The sequence below is a fragment of the Nomascus leucogenys genome, chromosome 8, assembly GCF_006542625.1.
Source record: "Nomascus leucogenys isolate Asia chromosome 8, Asia_NLE_v1, whole genome shotgun sequence".
Taxonomy (NCBI): Eukaryota; Metazoa; Chordata; class Mammalia; order Primates; family Hylobatidae; genus Nomascus; species Nomascus leucogenys.
Window position 1 is genome coordinate 54188040 of NC_044388.1, and position 19271 is coordinate 54207310.

The 19271-nt window shown below is 48.1% G+C and overlaps 1 long non-coding RNA gene across 1 annotated transcript in view; it reads left to right on the top strand.

Annotated features, from left to right (window-relative positions):
• LOC115836265 overlaps nucleotides 1–19271 on the top strand; it is a 48035-nt gene that overhangs the window by 2021 nt on the left and 26743 nt on the right. The window contains exon 2 of the long non-coding RNA XR_004031225.1: nucleotides 11550–11634. This is a non-coding gene — a long non-coding RNA (uncharacterized LOC115836265). The remainder of the gene's footprint in view (nucleotides 1–11549; nucleotides 11635–19271) is intronic.

A 19271-nucleotide genomic window follows, 5' to 3' on the forward strand; every position in this document is an offset into this window, starting at 1 on the left:
CGTCTGTCCCAGATTGGTTTCCACAGAGTAAGTTACCTGTGGGGCATGTGCTGGCCAGAGGCCAAGTGGCTCATCTATCTGCCCAGGGCAGCATTTTAGAACAGCGTGTGGAAACAGTGTCCAGGTTGTAATGAGTTTTTGGAAGAGGGGAGGGGGTGGAGAACAGAGGAGGAGGGGGCCAGGGGGCGGGAGAGAGGAGTCACCCAAGGCTTCTCCTCTGCGGCGTTTAATGGGAAAATGAGATATTTCCCAGGCAATTGCTTTTAAGTGACTATTGAAATTAATGCCTCGTTCCAGCAGCACATCTTTGTTAGAACATTAGCCTCTCAGAGGGAGCAAGAAAATGAGAAGGGAAGAAAAAAAAAAAAAAACCTACCTGAAATGAGCCCAGCAGAGAAGGCTGAGGACAGAGGACTTGGGGCCATGGAGTGCTTGGGGGTGGAGTGACTCTGGGATCATGCAAGGGGCCTAAGCGCCGAGGAGCCTCGGTGGCCTGGGGAGACTGTCCCGCCTGAGGGCCGCCCTCCTCTGCCACCTGGGGCCGGGGTATGGTTGCTGAGTGACAGGGCGACTTGGGGTCCACTGGACGGGCGCTGCCGAAGTCCCTGCTTGCCCCGTGGGCTCCCTGGCCCTCTGAGGTGAAGGGGAGGCTCTGGGCCCACACATGGTCTCCTACAGGCTTTGGGGCCGCATTCCCAGTTTCTTGGTTTCCCTGACATGGGGGTTCACTGAGATGTTAGGGACTCCTGTAGTGATAATAACCGCTGTGACTTATGAGCACTCCCTACCTGTCAGGCACAGTCCCGGGAGGAGCAGCCTGGGTTCCTGCTGGGGAGAGCCCCTTGAGCCAGTGTGAAGGCTGTGACCTTCCCAGGTCTTATGGGCGGGGACTGTCAGAGCTGAGACGCATGCCTTGCTTCACTTGAGGCCTGAAATGGCTCCTGTTTGTTCTTCGATTTGGGTGGGGGCGGGGCTTGCATTTCCCTCTTTTTTTTTTTTTTTTTTTGCTTTGTTTCTGTGCATGTATAGAATTGAGCCAAATGGAATAGATGCTTTAAACTCTGAGTGCATTTTGCCATTGCTTTTTAAAAAGCTTGTTCTCATTTAAATTCACAGCATCAGTGAATGAGAGTGTTTATCTCACGATATCCTCACCAGCTTTATATATTATGCTTTTCAAATTTGTGCCAATTTTAGAGTGGGAAAATGGTTGTGAATGTGAACTTATAAAAGAAATAATTGTTGGTTGCTGTGAAAAATAAATATTTGTGTTTGTTTCCTAAAAGCTAGAGTTGGATACCTAAGAATACCCAACTTTGTCAAACAACAGCAGGTGGCCAGGTGCGGTGGCTCACGCCTGTAATCCCAGCACTTTGGGAGGCTGAGGCAGGTGGATCACTTGAGGTCAGGAGTTCGAGACCAGCCTGGCCAACAAGGTGAAACCCCATTTCTACTAAAATACAAAAATTAGCCAGGGCTGGTGGCGGGTGCCTGTGGTCCCAGCTACTCAGGAGGCTGAGGCAGGAGAATTGCTTGAACCCGGGAGGCAGAGGTTGCAGTGAGCTGAGATCATGCCATTGCACTCCAGCCTGGACAACAGAACAAGGCTCTGTCTCAAAACAAAACAAACAACAAAAAACAACAACAGCAGCAGCCACCTGCTCCTTGAGCAGCCTTGAATGTCTGTTCTCCTGTAAACTATGGTGAGGAAAATCCTCTCGGGATTTGCTGCCGTCCTCCCCTCTAGGGCTGGGACACAGGATGAGTACTCCAGGCTGGATTTAATAGAGATGCAACCAGATACCTGTGACATGGACTCCAGCCAGAGGCTAGCACACTCTGTCCTGCCTTGGAAACTCTAAAGCTAGAGTTTGGGCGTGAAGTCAGCACAGTTGACACCGTTGTCGGGGGAGGGGCTTGGTTGGCTGTGATTCTGGGCCACTGGGGCCACCTGGGAAGGTTGGCTTTGCTATGCTGCAGTAGGAACTTCTTGGACACGTAGTCCCCAAGGTCTGGATATTCCCTTGCTGGGCTGCGTGCATCCAGGATGAGCTAAACCCTGGTCCCACCTGCTCTGACCATAGCCCTCTCTGGAGCCTCTTCCAAGCCTCAGTGCTACTGGGTGGAATTGACAGAGAGACCCTTTCAGGCTTGAGGAAAAGGACAGTCACTGGACAAGCAGAGCTGTGGAAAACAGGGACAAGGCTTGACCAGGCAAAGCCATCGACTTGGGAGAAGGCAGGAGAAGTCTGGATCAGGTGGGGCTCCAGAGGGGCTTGGACTACAAGGTCCCAGAGCTCCCCTGATTCCAGGATTCTGCAAAAGAGTGAACGAAGAACAACCTAGAGCAAAGGTCTCTGAATCAAAAAAGGGACAGTACCTCAGGCACAGAGGTGGGCATGGAGGGAACAGGCTGTTAGGCACCTGTGTGACCCCAGGCATGTTGCTTAACCTCTCTGGGCCTAACTTCGTCACCTAGAAAATGATGGCTAGGGCAAACTCTGAGGAATGATTTTATTTTGAGATTTGTGCATGCAGCCAGGTCTATGTGAGCCATAAAGATAACTCCTCCCTCTCTGCATCTTCCAAACCTACCAAAGAAGAACCGAGGCTGACAGAATAGAAACGGGGACGCTGAGGAGGTGGGACTGGAGGCGTCCTCCTTCCTTTCCTGGTGTGGCCTGAGCTCCCTCTGCCTCCAGACAGGCCACTCCTTGGGCCTCCATTTGCACATCTTATCCCTTTGATGATAGAACATGCCCCACCTGCTCGCAGGTTTGACGAGAGGCAAACATTTGGTTCCATTTATTGGGGTAGCTCAGGGCCACTGCTTCTTAGGTATGATTTCACTCAGTCCTTCACACAAACTGTGAGGTTGACGTCATGTTCACCCCCATAACAGATGAGAAAACCAAACGTTAGAGGACAGGCAGTGAGGGGCAGGCAAAGCCAGGGCTCAGATCTGTTCTGGCTTCAGAGCCTCGACTCTCTCTCACAAATAGAATATTTTCCTCTAAAAGTCATAGCACTGTCTTTGGGGTGGGGTGGGGGCACGGATTTTCTTGTTGAAAAAGATCTAGGGCTCTCATATGGAAATGGGTCCACAGGGGCAAGGAGCCTGGCCAGGAGTTGGAACACTGATGGATGGACACTTTTGGAAGGTGCCGGGAATAGGCACACTGTCAAAGTCACTGGCCACTGCTCTCACCTGTACATAGTATTGAGTACTGGTCCATGTACCCAGCCAATTACCTCACAAGTCCATGAGAGTGGGCACATGCCTGGAGAATGAGGATGGGGGGGGAGGGTGAGGAGGGAAAATTGGGGCATAATGCAGGGTCCTACCTGGGGGATTGGATATTGATTGGGAGCTCCCTGGCAAGTGAGGCAGGTAAGGGCAGATGAGGCGAGGTGAGACTAGGTGAGGACAGGTGGGGCAGGTGAGGGCGGATGAGGTTAGGCGAGACTAGGTGGGGGCAGGTGACAGCAATGAGACTGGGTGAGGGTAGGGGAGGGTAGATGAGGCTAGGTGAGGGCAGCTGAGGGCATATGAGGCTAGTTGAGACGGTGAGGGCAGGTGAGGCGAGGCGAGGGCAGGTGGGACAGGTGAGGAGGTGAGAGCAAATGAGACTGGGTGAGGGCAGATGGGGCTAGGTGAGACTAGCTGAGGGCAGGTGAGGGCAGCTGAGGAAGGTGAGGTCAGGGAAAACTGAATGAGGGCAGGTGAGGCAGGTGAGGGCAGATGAGGTCAGATGAGGCTGGGTGAAGCCGGGTAAGGGCCTGGGCTTTCCTGGGAGATGCAGAAAGGCAAGGACAACCCTGAAGAGCAAATGGAGACTTGCTGAGCCTGAGGACATCCAACCACATGCCTTCCCTGGAGTCCTTTTGTTTCCTGCTCCAGCCTCATAGGACGCCCCTCCTCCCACCCGATCTGCCTCCGCAGACACAAAGGTGCCATGTGCTTTAGGACTAGCCGGACACTGTGGTTGAAGAGAAGCCTGTGCTCTGACCTGAAGAGAATCTTCACAGTGAAGGGACTAGAAAATAGAGTGAAGATGACAGCTGAGGGGAGCAGGTACGTGGGCCCTGCTTGGGGCTGGTGGGAAGACAGGAGGGAACTACATGGGATTCCAGCTCCAGAAGGACTGAGCCAGTGTGTGACCCTGCTCTGACCATTCTGAATACCACAAGTGTCCACAGAGGCTGCACTGTGGCTTCTTACGGATGTGACGCCTGCTGTCACTGCCTCAGTTGTTCCACATGCCAAGCTTCCAGGAGAGACGACAGATTTACTCAGGTTCCAATGATACACTGAGCAAAGCAGGAAGATGAGCCCAACACCACTGCTGCTGTCAGAGATGCCGGGAGAAGCCAGCAATTTCTGCCTCTCCCCCAGAAGGACCTTGGGCGTCCTGATACCCAGTGGTAGTCAGCCACCAACCAGCGCAGCTCTTCAGGACACTACCAGAAAAGTGTCCCCTCGCCTCCCCACTACTGCTGCCCAAACAGAAGGTGAGTTTCTGTCTACTTTTCTGCAAATGACCTTCTGCCAGCAACTAGGGTGTTCTATCCTTTAGAGTTCATCGTGCTTGAAGGGTCCTTTCGTAGATCTCTTCAGCCTTCCCCATGGAAGCACCTCAGCAGACACTCTTGAAACCACAACCTGTAGTCATCCATCCAGGGCTTAGAGGGATTCCTTGATTTCAAAGAAACCTGAAATGTCATGTGTAGGGTGGGGGTTGTTGAATTAGGAAGCCTGGATTCCCTTCATGCTTCGACTTACACAGCTGTGTGACCTTGGATAAGTCACTTAACTTCTCTGGGCTTGTTTCCTCACTGATAAATGGACACCAACCAGATGACCTGGAAGGTTCTAGCCAAATAGAAACTCTGCGACTCTTGCTGAGATCGTGCAGCAGTTTCTCTTCCCCACGCCCAGGGAAGCAGATAGTGCAGAAATTTGTCACTGGAGGTTGGCTACACATTGGGGTCTGGGGACTGGGGACCCTGGGCACAGTGACTCATGTTCTTCCCACCCTCACCTACGACATGCCAGTTTAGACACCACCTGTGAGGCTGTCCTTACTGATTTCCATGACAACAGCAGAGCACTGGGCACAGGACAAGCTTGCTACCCATTGGTGTGGGGCTGAGCAGGCCTGGAAGAAACAGGGCTGCTGGGCTGAGCTCAAGGCCAGCCGCTGATTTCACCAAGCTGAGCTGTAATCACATCCCCCGGTAGCACTGTGCCTTCCCCAGAGCATGACTGAGCAGCATTATGTCTGCAGTGCTAAGCGGGTGTGATCAATAGATGGAGAGCTGTGACCAGCTGGGCTGTGATGTGGAGCCTGCAATCAGGCTGCCTGGGGGAAATTCAGGAGGCCAGCCATCGTCTTTAACCAGGGCAGCCCCGAGAGTGTCTGCAGGGGCTGCATGCCCTGAGCAGATCCTCACAGATGCTGATCAGGGCGGCTTCTGGGCTCCACCTGGCACAGAAAAGCCAAGAAAGCTCCAGGGGCTTCCCTTCTTTCCTGGCAGAGAAAGAGCAGGCAGATTCAGAGTCTGGTGAGGCTGTCTTGAGCTCCGCTGGGATCTAGGGAGAGCCAGCACCACCAGCAAGTGAGTCCTGATAGATTGTCTCAGGCTCTAAGATGGAGGAGGGGGCATCAGAGCTACCCCTTGGTGGCTGGCCAAGGATAGCCACAGCCCAGGTGGTTACTTTCAGAAGAAAGGCAGCCACTTACGAACACTGAAATCGCAGGGGAGGCCTTCTCCAGGAGATGCTGGGCAGTTTGTGTGCCGGTGGAGGCTGGCCGGCTCCTGGTGCCGACTCATCACTTCCCAGGGATGTGGCCCTTTGGGGAATGCCTCCCAGTTTTCTCCGCAGTAAAATGGGCCTAGGTTACAGAGTGTGTGGGGGTGAACTGAGATGCTTCCCATGAGCTCCCAGGATGTAATAAATGCTCTCTTTGTAAGGGACGGGGAACCTGCCTTAGAGCTTTTTCCATGACTGAGAGGAGTAAGGAATCCTTCTCTCCAGCCCAGCGCTGTGTTCCTTTGAAGAATCCTTTGGTCAGTTGGGCATTGAGAAAGGGGTGGCTTGGAGAGGCAGGAAAATGTAAAATGTTCCCTGTCCTCTGGTTCTCAATTTGAGTGTGTGGTCATGGAGCAATTAGAAATAACACTCCAAAATGCAGGATCCAATGTCATGCATATACAAATTGTTCCCTAACGTGTAACTCAAGTCCCTGTCCTTCCAGAATAGTGAAAATAGTGGGAGGGGTAATACCCAATCCATTTGAACATAGGTGCTACATTTCACTCTGGACAGCAAATATGTTTCTAGAAGGTTCCACATGGCATGGGCATTTTGTAAATTGAATTAAATCTTTTTTAAAAAATGCTTTTTGTTGATCTATAATGCACCGGCCCAAAAGTGCACCAACTGAACATACCTATGTAGCCAGTTTAGATCAAGAAACAGAACGTTATCTAAACGCCTACATTTGCTCCAGTCATTTACCCCCTCAGGATAACCACCATCATGGCTTCTAAGAACATAGATTAATTTTGCCAGATTTTACTTTGTTTAAAAGGATTCATAGAGTTTATACTCTTTTGTGTGTATCTTCTTTGGCTTAACTTTGTGTTTGTAAATTTCATTCATGTTGTTCTATGTAGTTGTGAATTTGTGTTCATTGCTATAAAATATTCCATTGTGTGAATATATCACCATTTCTTGATATCCATCCTACTGTTAATTAGCATTCATAGAACTACCAGTTTTATCCTATAACAAATAGTGCTGCTATGCATATCCTAGTACATGTGTTTTGGTGAATGTATATGTGCATTTCTGTTAGGCATATGCCTAAGAGTGGAATCTTTGAGTCAAGGTTATGTGCATACTCAGTTGTGCAGATATTGTCAAATAGGTTTCTACAGCAGTTGTACCAATTCAGCATCTTGACAGCAGTGCGTAGGAGTTCCAGTTGCTCCACATCCTTGACAACACTTACTATTTTCGGTTTTCTGTTTTCACTATTATGGTGGGGGTCTATTGGTATTAGATTATGGCTTTAACTTGCGTTTTCCTGATCAATAATGAAATGTAGCATATTCTATGCTTATTGGCCATTTAAAGGTTAGATCCCCTAACCTTGTAAAGAAAATGCCTATCCAAATATTTTGTGCATTTTTCTATTTGAGTATCAATCTTATTCTTGTTGATTTGTAAGAGTCCTAGGAGGACAATTTCTTTGAAATTGGGGAACTTTTTGTGGTATGAATAACATTTGGGTCTACATTTAGAAATCTGAATACTGGGTTTTCTTAGAAGCAGGTCACTGTATACATACTTACAAATTTCAACACTGAGGTAAATCTAAGCATGGGGAAAATCAGCCTCAAATGTTCCCAGATACAAAGCTTCCTCTCAAAAGATGAGAAGACTACTGCTTTTTCCTCCAGTTTATTTCATGCTGGTGTGGCAAATGGGGGTGGGCAGGGTCATTCCATATGGTGTGTTGGAACAAGGAGGACAGCGAATTAAGTGGCTGGTGGACAATGAGGAAATAGATAAATGGGTCAACCAAAAAAGGACTTACAGTTCCACAGTTGGGCTTGTTTCATAACTGGGCACATCAATGTGCTCAACAAGCCTTAGTGGGATGAAATTTCATCTGACGGGGGACTGCTGAGAAATAACAAATGAGTGGTGGGGGATTTACACATTAGATAAGCAAGTATCTAGAGAATCATTGTTAGCTCAGCTAAGAAAAATGCCTTTGCTTAATTTGGGGACAGTCGTAAAAGCCAAAACATGGAACAAAAGTATTTCTGGAAGCCACCTAGAAGAGTGTAGATGTGCTACCAGGCATACTTTAAGACTCCTCTGTTATCCTAGCTGTGAGGCACAAGGACTAGCCCTCAAATCCTAAGTCCACATTTCAGAGAGTGGCCCAGCCGCCAGCTGTGTTCTGCTATCTACCCTGCCATATGCAGCCCTTTGGTGCTACTATCAAAGGAATTTCCCCTTTTAATTTCCATTTTGCACAATATAATACAGCAATATAAACATAATTATCCTTAGTGAAATTAAAATGAAACCAAGGAAAAGTTTTCTTGGCTTTCATTCATTCAATAAACTTAAGTACCTGATATATGCCAGGTATCATGCTAGAAGATAAATAAATAGCACAAGGTCTTCCCCTCAGGGAGCTCACAGTATTGTGGGGAAATGAAGAAGTAAATAATTTCAAGATGATGTAGTGGCTGTGAGATGGAAGTTTTCAGGGCTTTAACAGGGATGGGGGACCTAACCGGTGGCTGAGGAGGAAGACGGGCAGGGGTTAGAAGTCTTGGGAAAGGCTTCCAGAAAGAGTTAATGCCTTAAAGTCTATTTCTGCCTGTCATCCATGAAGGGGATATGTGGGAGAAAAGTTAGGAATTCACAAACCCCACCATGCACCCGAGGAGAAGGAAAAAATTTCTAATTTTCTGTTATTCCTAGGGTCCTCATGACTTATATTAATGAATATTTTTTTGCCTCCCATTTTGAACATGAATTCAATGAAAATTAATTAAAATGATGTAAAATGTGACCTTGTGTGAATTAATTAATGTTAGTAAAAATGAGGCTTTTTCTCCTTTTTCTTTTCAATTACTCACATGTGGAAACCCAAGAAAACATTTGCCATCCCTTGACTAAGCACTGTCAGGACATCTTTCTCCTGCTTACAACAATGAGAATAGGCAGGTGGCCAATGAGGGGGGGAGGGTAAATGCAAGAATTTGTTATGCTGGAATTCAGCAGACTCTCTCTAACATGTGGGGTTTAAGATTAGTGGAATCATGAGTAAGAGAAGTGGGAAAGAGGTAATTACAAATCAGAGTGGTGGGTATAAGCTAAGAATCTACTTAGAAAGCTGACTGAGCCACTAAGAAAGGGGTTGTGGTAGTCAGAAACTCTTTCTCTGCTCTTCTCTAAGAACATGGAACAAAATATCAGTTGAGTCATTTGGAATGCATTGGGCTGCAAGTAATAGAAACTCTAATTCATCATAATTGGAACAATTAGATGGTTTGTTATCTCACATAATAAGAAGTCCGGGGGAATGGCTGTTCCAGGGTTGATTAATTCACCAGCTCGCCGGTGTCTTAAAGATCCAGGTTATTTCTATTTTTCTACTCTGCCATCCTCAGTGTTTTGGCTTATCCTCATAGGCTGCTCTCTTAATGGACTCAAGATGCTTTGGTTTCAGGAACAACACACAGAGCCCAAGTCCAAAGGCAGAAAAGCAAACATTCTTATCTTGTGGCTTTTGTTTTGTTTTGCTTTTGTTGTTGTTGTTGTTGTTGTTGTTTTTCAAGGAAAACCTTCCCAGAAGCCCCATCAGCAGATTTCACTTTTAGCTCCATTGGCCCAAATTGCATCTCATGCCTGAACCAGTTGTTTGGCAGGGGAAATCAGTCTGTCCTATCCGGCTGCAACCATGAACTCTCAGTCCTGAGTAAGAGGGCAGTCTAGCCTTCCCTAAAGGACTTGGTAACTTGGAATAAGATGAACAAAATCAGAGTTCTATTAACACAGAAATGGGGGGATGGGAGAGGGGATGGCAACTAACACGTCCATGTTAAACAAGAGTTCTCTGCTTTCTCTTCTCGAACTTGAGGGGCACAGCCTTGGGGATTTGGGGGATATCCCTTTGATCATCTCATTTCTTCTCCTTGGTAGCAAGTAGTTGACAAAATCACACCAGAAAAATAAGCAAAATGTGACAAAGAAACAACTTTAATACAGTGAGGACACTGGGGAACAGACCAGATGTGAGCAGGCAGGGAAGTCTTTAGCAAAATTGTGGAGTGCCCAAAGCTTGGTTTCTGACGTGTGGAGCCTTTCCATTTTGTGTTCTTCCTCCTCACTCCATATCCTACGCAACTAATCCGATATTTTCATATTCTCCTCTTTGCTCCATTAAAGCATCAAACATATTCACACAAGGTTTACATGACCAAGGAGCACAGGATAGGGATTAAAAAATTGGCTTTAAATACCAGCTCTGCCATCTGCTAGCTTTCTGACCATTTTGAGCCTCAAGTTCCTCACCAACAAAGTGAGAATAATGATACTACCCAGCAGGTTGTTACCACTGTGTTTATTAATGTTCATCCTATTGGAGCAAGCTAACTGCTAACAACTTTAAAATCATGATGGCTTAACACAAGTTTGTTTCTCACTAACACAGAGTCTAGTGGCAAAGGTCCTGATTGGGTGGCTTTCTGGTGACCTGAGGACTCAAGGATACTGCCCTTGCATTTTAAGGTGCCACTGTCTTCAACACAGGATCTTTAAGTTTTTGTTGAAAAGTCGTGGCTGTTTAACTTGGCTTGGAAGCATTTCATTGTTGAGAACTCGGACCCGAGATCCAGGGTGGGAGCTGGAATAAAAAACTTTGCTGTGTGCCCAGGTAGAGATGTGATGAGCATCAAGCTAGTCACTGCCACAATATTATTTTGGCTGTTGCTTTTATTGTAACTAATACCGTGTATTGAAATGGCAGCCATTTTTCAGATGTAACTATGGGCCCTAACAGTTCATTGATGTTCATGGCCATAATTCCAGGAAGCCATTTCTGTGAGCTTATGTACCTTAAATCCCAGTTTGAGGTGTCTAGGGAAGAGAAAATAGTCCATTAAGGATGACAGCAGGGAAGTCTAGCAACTTCTCTCCTCTCCATGATACTTAGCACGGTGTTGGACACAGCAGGTGCTGCCTCAGTGACTGTGGGACTTACTCATGGTGGATGCACTACTCTATTTCCTTGGGTCCCTTTCCCATTTTCATGCCCTTTGGCTCCAAGTTTGCTTTTACTCCCGGTATCCAGAACCCATGCTTCTTTGTGAGAGGGCTGCCCTCATGCTTCTGGAGTCTGCTTCACCTGTGTGCAGAGAGAGTGGGGGGTTCCTAGAAACATACATCCCTCTGAGATGGCCCTTGACCAATGGAGGGAGGGGCTCGCGGTCTCCAATCCTCCTCTGTGGGAGAAGCTAGGCACCCTGCAAGCATGGGACCTTGCTTGACATTGCACCCTTGCTTGGCTTCCATCTCACTATCTTGCATCCTCACTTCCCTGCAGGGGACACTGTCCAATACATCACTTTCTCACAAATCCGCATCTCTGGGATGCTTCTGGGGAACCAGCCTGAGACAGGAGGTAAGCTGAAGAAGCAGAATTTTGAAGATTCTGGGCCCTGTTTGAACGGAATAGCTGAGACGGGTCTTTGAGAACATCAGTATTTGCCTCCCACCTTAGTTTTTACATTCACAAATTAAAAGATCACACAGGCAGACTTTGGTATGATATGCAGTTCCTGAGCAGTGTGGGGACTCAAAGACGTTTATGGCAGCTCATCAGCCTGCATCCAGTGCTTCAAAGGTTCTGAGAGACTGGCTCAGCCCACTGCCAGCCAGGTTATCTCAAAACTGAAACGAAAGCAGCAGAGAGGGTTATATTTATCAACTGAGTGAGACTTGCTTTTCTCAACAGGATATTTATGTTGTGAATGGGTAGAATCTGAAATGCAGAATATAAATTTCCAGACATTCTTCTTAGATGATGCAGTCTGCCACAGGTGAGGTGTTTTCAGCTTTATGCTGACTATGTATTAATATAAAGCCATTCTTTACTCTTCTACCTTAATATACGGTCTCTTTGGTTTTAATTAGGTCTGTCCTTGCTTCTGAACTTCTGATTTCCCCCAAACATTGGAGATAATTTTCAGGAATGACCTCAGAGCAGGTACATACAAGGTACAACGTGGTATGTACAAGGCTGTACCTCAAGCCACTTGAGAGGCTACTTTGGCCTTGGGCCCTATGGGTCCACCTAGATCCCCCTCAATAAGGACTTGCAGTCCCAGTGGTGCAGAGTGCTGCTAGCACACAGAGGTTGCCTGGGCTGCAGAGAGCAGCCTTACTGATGTCACACCCCTGCCCATGGGGCCCAAATCTAATAACTGATCGATGTGGACACATAAAGATCTGGCCATCTCAGACCACCTTAAAACAACTCTGAAGGGCCATTTGAACTCCCAATCCCTGGACCAAGGCTGTCTTTGACCTTGGCTTAATTTCTGTTTCTGCATACTGCTTCCTCCTCCTTATACAGGTGTTGACCCCTTAATTGGCATTCTGCACAAAAAACTCCATCTTGTAGTCTGCTTTCAAGGGAACCCAACCTGTAATAGTCACATTTCCCTCCCTCACCAGCCAGACTTTCTCTGAAGACATCAGGGAGGAATAAATAGCGTGGTCCTTCAGTGCTGGATGCAGCTTGGCTCTTGCTTTCAAGCCCTCTGGGTGTCTGGTAAGGATAGGAAGAGGAGAAAGACTTAAGGGTGCAGTTTGAGGATTGTATGATGGCAGGGCTACCTCATTTTGATGCAAGAAGAAGGGTAAAGAGGCCTTCACAGTCTCTGCAGGGGGCCCTGCATTATAATCCCTGAGCATCTTTAACCGTGGCAGCTCTGTGTTCATTCCAGACATCATCCCTGAGGGCTCCCTCTCCCTCATCCTCATACACAGGTGTGGAAGAGGTCAGCAAGTCCTGCTGACTTTTCATTCAAACTGTATTTTGAATCCACCTACTCTTCTCCCTTCCCTCTGCCTCCACCCTAGCCAAAGCCACGATCATCTTTTACCCTGCTAAAATGTGTCTTACCTCCTTGCAATCATTTTCCTCACTATAGCCAGAAAGGTTTTTGAATATTGATATTTTTCACTCCCAGGAATTTCACTGTTTCTTTTCATAATTGCCAGCTGTTGATTTGTAATGATCTTCTCTCATTTGATATATAGATACCGACCCACATCTCTCCAAAATACTAAGTATACAGATTTTAAGTTTCTGTTCTGATTAGAGTATTAGCTCGGTTTCCTCAGTTATCAGCTTTTTCTTTTGTTGAGTTTGATAATGCTCTTGTATGGAGTTCAGCATCTTCAAATGGTTGATGTATTCAGATTTTGTGTAAAGCTCTGTGCTTTCTGCTTGTTGTTGAAATGCAGCCTGGTTTCCTACAGGTCTCTTGGGGTGTGGGTGGGAGGTGATGCCTTGGCTTGCATTGTGGGGAAGGCCAGCACAGACCACCAGGCAGAGGCTCACTGTCCCATCTGCATGTAGAGGCTGCCTCTTCCTCCTAGGTGTCATCTGCCATCCAAAGCTCTGACCTGGTCCGGGCCCCAGATTTCACACTGATATGTACTGCTGGATGCAGAAGCATCCCTTCCTGGCCTGGAAATCGTTCCTAATAATGCAACCTAAAGGCCATCCCACATTTTTTTCCTTCATGACACTGATCACAATGAAGAGTTAGTAAATATTTACTCATTTATGGCTGGATTTGCCTACTAAACCAAGCTCTATGAAGGCACAGATCAAGTCTGTTTGGGCCACCACCGTGTACCCAGTTCTCAACACTGCATTTGACACACACTTATTTCAAGAAATCATTATTGAATACTGTGTTGTTGAGGCTTCCATAACACCTTTCATTTAAAGAAAGGGTTCTTAGCTCAACACAGTTTGAAAACAACCACGAGAGAGGACACCCTTGTCAAATCAGGAGCGAAGGGCCTTGTGCTTCTGTGTAAGTTCTGTGGGGAAAGGTACCTGGTGGGGTCTGCTGCACAGGCCCCTTGTCCGGAGGGAGCTGCAGTCCTGCCGCTGTCCTAGGCTGACTTGGGAGCCCGACTTCACCTTCCCGAGAGCAGGGAGCTCATTTTCCTCTGAACTTGCAGCCTGCTGCCAGCAGAGAGAGGAGGAGCCTGCAGAAACTGCTGCAGGGCCATTATGGGGCATTCGAGGAGAAGATTACATTAGCTGCTGGGTCCTGGGGGCTCAGCAGGCAGGAGGTGGAAGGAAGGAGGGAGGGAGGGCTTCAGCCTGCACCACTTTTGAGTTATCCTGGGGTGCCAGCACCCCCATCCTCCCATCAGTACCACTGCCATCTGCACCCACCTGCCCATTGCTCTTCACAGTGGCAGCCGCTGCAGTTGGTGAGGGACCTTCCAGAAAAGAGAATGCTCATGCCACTTGAGGAGGAGGGGGCTGTAGAGATCACAGCTTCTCCCCGCACCTCATTTTATAGCTAAGGGAGCTGGCCCAAGGTCACACAGGCAGTAATAAGTGGGGCTGGGGCCAGGATGCAAAGTTACTGATCCCCAGAGCACTGAGACTGCAGCAAACTGCCCTCTCCTTCTCTCTCTTTTCCTCCCGTCTCATCCCTTTTCACCTTGTCTGCTCCATCTTGTTCCCAGCCTCTTACCACTTCAGCCCTGTGCCACCACTGCAAAGACACTGTCGCACCACTGACACCCCAGGCTCCTGGGCCACCACCATGCATCTTGCCTACCCCTGCCTGGGGCTGAGGGGCTTGCTGGCCTCTGACCAAAGCTCTCTCTATGGTTTCAAGCAGAATCTGGGAGCTGCAGTATTAATACCAGGGAGGGCCTGCACCAGCCCAGGATTCCCAAGCTTCTCCAGAAGCACTGGGGATTCATTTTATTCCCAGGCTCGCTCTTGTCCCAGGAGAACAAGAGCTTGATTCCCAGATTCCAGACCTGTTTCCCTGAGATGAGAACATTTCTGAAGCCCCTGGACTGTGCGTGGCTTTCATTTGACAATCTCGAACACAGACCTTTGTCTTTATCCTCTCTGATCCCCTTCTGCCACAGCTCCTCCTGTTTGCCCACCTCCCCCAAACAAGATCATTCCCTTCTTTTGAGTTCATTCTCATATCTGACATTACCTCGACTGTTGCACCCAGCACACTGTATTGCAATGACCTGCTTATTTCTCTGTTTCTTAGTCCTCCCAGGGAGCACCTTCAGGGCAGAATCCATCTCCAGCACCTAAGGAGCTGGCCCTGAGAAGGTCCTCAATCATTGTGGGTTGGAAGGGATCTGGCCACCTGGGATCCAGCTCTGTGGTGCAAACGGGAAGAAGGGAGGCAGAGCCAGGTTTCCTATCCCCAAACCGCCCAACCCCACCTCCCACCTCCCACCCTCAGTTGGAGCCTAAGATGACAAGGGGCTGCTGCTCATACCTTGCCATGTCACAGTTTTCTAACAAACCATAGCCTGTTCACCCAGGTGAATGTGTGGGAAGGAGAACAGCCCGAGCGAGGAGGCCCTCGGAGCATTCCTGACCAGCTGGGGATCTGGCGGGACGGATCCCCCACAGGAGCATTTTCTAGGGTGTGTTCTGTGGAACGCTGGACCTGTGATGGGCTCTGGGAATAAAAGGTTCAGAGGTTGGCTTTTGGGAAATGCCGCTTCCTACAAACCTATCTGTCCCTGTTGTAGCTTCACAGTACGCTCTGGTGTGTTAGGGCTTTGAGCGACCCTGCAGCACGAAATGTGAATTGGAAAACAGTGAAAACAAAACATTAACAGCGGGGGACATTCCTCTGCTGACCCCAAAGTTCAGCAGGTGCGGGAGAGGGAGGGGCGGACTCTCCTGTCTGCACAGGGCTTGGGGAGCCATCTGCGCCTCGGGGCTCGCAGACAGGGCTTCTCGTGCCAACGCTGCACCTCGGGGCGTGTTCTCCCACCCATCTGTGCTTAGGCATCCCTTCCCTCTCCTCTGGATTTTGTTTAGGCCTATTTGCAATTTCTTAAAAAAAAAAAAAAAATCTAATAAATAGTTGGAGCCTGAAAGAGAGCTGGCCAATGAAACGCCGCGGTGGGGCATTACCGCATCGGTGAGGCCGCCCATTGGCTGGCGTGCCCTGAGGCGATGGCTGCGTTTCCCCGGCACCGCCCCGCGCCGGTGCCCACGCGTCCCAGGCTTCAGGGGAGCACCCGGGAAGCGCTAGGGGTCGCGTGCCCTTGGCCGGAGGCCTGGTCACCCGCCGGCCCTGCCATCCTCGGCTTGGCCACTACTGCCCGCGCGCCTGTGGCGGAGCGAGCCTGCCTCTAGGGCAGCCTCACTGCCTGGATCCTGGGCAGGAGACCTCCCAGGTAGTAAACTTGATCATGGTGTTGATGCTCAGTCTGGGGCAAGGGTGCTCACGTGTTCTTGTACTTGGGTGGAGTAGCCCTTCCTTCAAAGTCAGCCCCGGTCCCCTTGCACTGTGCAGCCCTCTCTGCCGGACCCAGCCCTTAACTTCTAAAATGCTCATTGCTAGCGCCCTTCGTTTGGTATTTGTAGCAGATACTGTCTCCTGGTGCAGAGCCATGTCCGTTCCCTCTTTCTACCATGATATAAAACCTCCCGATTTTTAGCTAGGTGCGTGGCTTCTGGAATCAAAACTATGTTCCCAATTCCCTTGCAACTAGATGTGACTAAGTTCAGGCCAATGGAATGGTCATGTTCGACTTCCAGGAAGTGTCTCTAAAATAAGGGAATATGTCTTTTTAGGTCCCTTCCTCTCTCCAGCTGTCTGGAATGGAGCCACCATGTCTGGTGCTCAAGCGGCCAGCTCTGACCCAGAGGTAACACATTATGGATTGTGGAGCCGCAGGATGGAGTACCCTGGGTCTGATGGTTCTGTTAGTCAAGGCTATCCAAAGAAGCAAGACCAATAGGAAATACATATGTTTATGTATCTATATATGTTATGTATATGCTATGTATACACACACACACACACACAGAGAGAGAGAGAGAGAGAGAGTTAAGAAAGTGGCTCATGTGATTGTGGGACTGGCAAGTTCAAAATCTGCAGACCCAGAGAAGAGCTGATGTTGCAGCTTAAGTCTGAAGGCAATTTGGGAGCAGAATTCCCACTTCTTCAGGGGACCTCAATCTTTTCTCTTAAAGCCTTTTACTGATTGAATGAGGCCCACCCACATTATGAAGGGTCATCTACTTTACTCGAAGTTTACTGATTTAAATGTTAATCACATAAAAAAAAATCTTCGCAGCAACATCTAGATTAGTGATTGAGCAAAATCTGGTTGCCATGGCTGTTAGGGACTACGTTTTGTCTCCCTCAAATTCACATGTTGAAGCCGGAACCCCTGATAACTCAGAAGATGACTGCATTTGGAGATAGGGTTGTAAAAGAGGAATTAAGTGGGCTGGGTGCGGTGGCTCACGCCTGTAATCCCAGCACTTTGGGAGGCTGAGGCAGGCAGATCACAAGGTCCAGAGATCGAGACCATCCTGGCCAACATGGTGAAACCCTGTATCTACTAACAGATACAAAAAACTAGCCGGGCATGGTGGCGTGCGCTTGTAATCCCAGCTACTCAGAGTCTGAGGTAGGAGAATCGCTTGAACTGGGGAAGTGGAGGTTGCAATGAGCTGAGATCACTTCACTGTACTCCAGCCTGGCGACCAAGCGAGACTGTCTCACAACGAAACAAAAAAAGAATTAAGTTAAAACGAAGCTTTTAGGGTGGACCCAAACCCAAGCTGACTTGTGTCCTTATAAGAAAAGAAGATTAGGACACACAGAGGGGCACTGGGATGCATGTGCACAAAAGGATGACCCTGGGATGGAAGAGGAAGCAAGAAGGTGGCAAGCCCAGGAGAGAGGCGTTTGGAGACCCCAACGCTGCCAGCACTGTGATCTTGGATTTCCAGCCTCCAGGACTGTGAGAAAATAATTTTCTGTTGTTTAAGCTACCAACAGTCTGTGGTATTTTGTGTGGCAGCCATAGCAAATGAACACACATGACCTTGCCAAGTTGACATGTAAAATGAACCATCACAACAGTGCTTGTTTAACAAGACTGCATGTACTTCAGAGGTAGGCACAATGCATCCATCTCTGAAAATTGTGTGGTTTTCATATAATGCTAAAGAGTTTGGGCTTTAAAACCATCAATGCTAGTGGGTGATTGAAGGTGGTAAGCAGGGAGTGCCAAGATCAAATCTGGATTTTAGAAAAATCTCTGAAACCAGTGATGCGTAGAGGAGAGTGGGATGGCAATCAGAGAGAATGGTTAAGGGTTGATGTATAAAGACAGGTATAAGATAGACACAAAGGGACAGTGATGGGGGGAAAAGGAGAACTGAACGGCACATTGGCAGGAGGAATAAGGAAGAGGGGAAACCTAGGGAGAATCCCAAGTGTCTCGTTTGAGAGGCTTAGGGGGATGCTGATGTCACCAACTGAAGTGGGGAATGCAGCTGATTTCCCCTTTTGTGGTGGTGAGCCTGGTGCAGCATCAAACAATTCATTTGCTTTTAGGCATGCTGAGTTTTATTTGCCTTTGGGACATCCGCATAAGGATTCCAGCGGGCAGTTTGATATGCTAGCATGGAGCTCAAGTCTGGTTGGCATCCAGATTTCTATGTCTGTCTCCATCCAGCAATTAAATTTCCAAGAGCAGTGAACCTTCCCACCACACTTGTGTGTCTCAGTCCTAGATCTTCCACACATGCATGACTATTTGCTTTTGTTTTCCTTTTTGGCCATTGTTATCCCAATAAGATCAAGTTCAGAAAGGATGTAAGCACCATTGAGGACCCCCTTGTAATAAAGACCCAATTGTAATTCATAACAGACATGAATCATATTCTACTGTTCTGGGGGTCTTCCTAATTTTTTTTAAATTTAGAATCTTTGACTGTCTCCCCCAAAGACCTAGGACTAGCTTGAATATTAGAAGGATCTGTCTCTGGGCAGTATGGAGAAGTGTGGCTGCTATTTGAGAGCAGATTCTCGTGAAAAAACCATTTTTCCCCCATGGAATTTTCTTCCATGAGTCTAAACCCATCCTGGCTCAGGGCCCTCCCGATCTCCTGCACTGAGCAAGCAGATAGGGAGAGACCAAAGAGGTGCGGTCTGGAGTTTTAGGATCTGCATTTGAATCTCTCCTCTTGATTTGCGGCCCTGGGCAAGTCTCTGCCAATCTCTCGTTACTGAGCACCTGGTCTATGCCAGGTCCCAGAGCTTTTGGGGTTCTATCTGGGCCTCAGCATCTACACTGGACAAAAAAGGTAAATATTTCTGCCATGCAGGGTTATTATGACAAATGCAATGAAATAATAAAGGTGGAAGGGCCTCTCACAGTGCCTGCCTCAGAGTGGAAAGTCAATAAATACCAGGGCATTCTGTGTCTGAAAATCTCACCTCTAATTATTCTCTTTCCCTTCCCAATTATACAAAACAGCAGCAGCAGTAACAGCAACCACAAAATGCACTCCAAGGTACTTCTAACCATTTCTTGCTGGGGGAATGTTCGCATCCTTGGTTAGTTAAAAATTTTGTGTTCCTCCCATGTCAGAAGCCCCTGGATCTTGTGTGAAGCTGTGCAT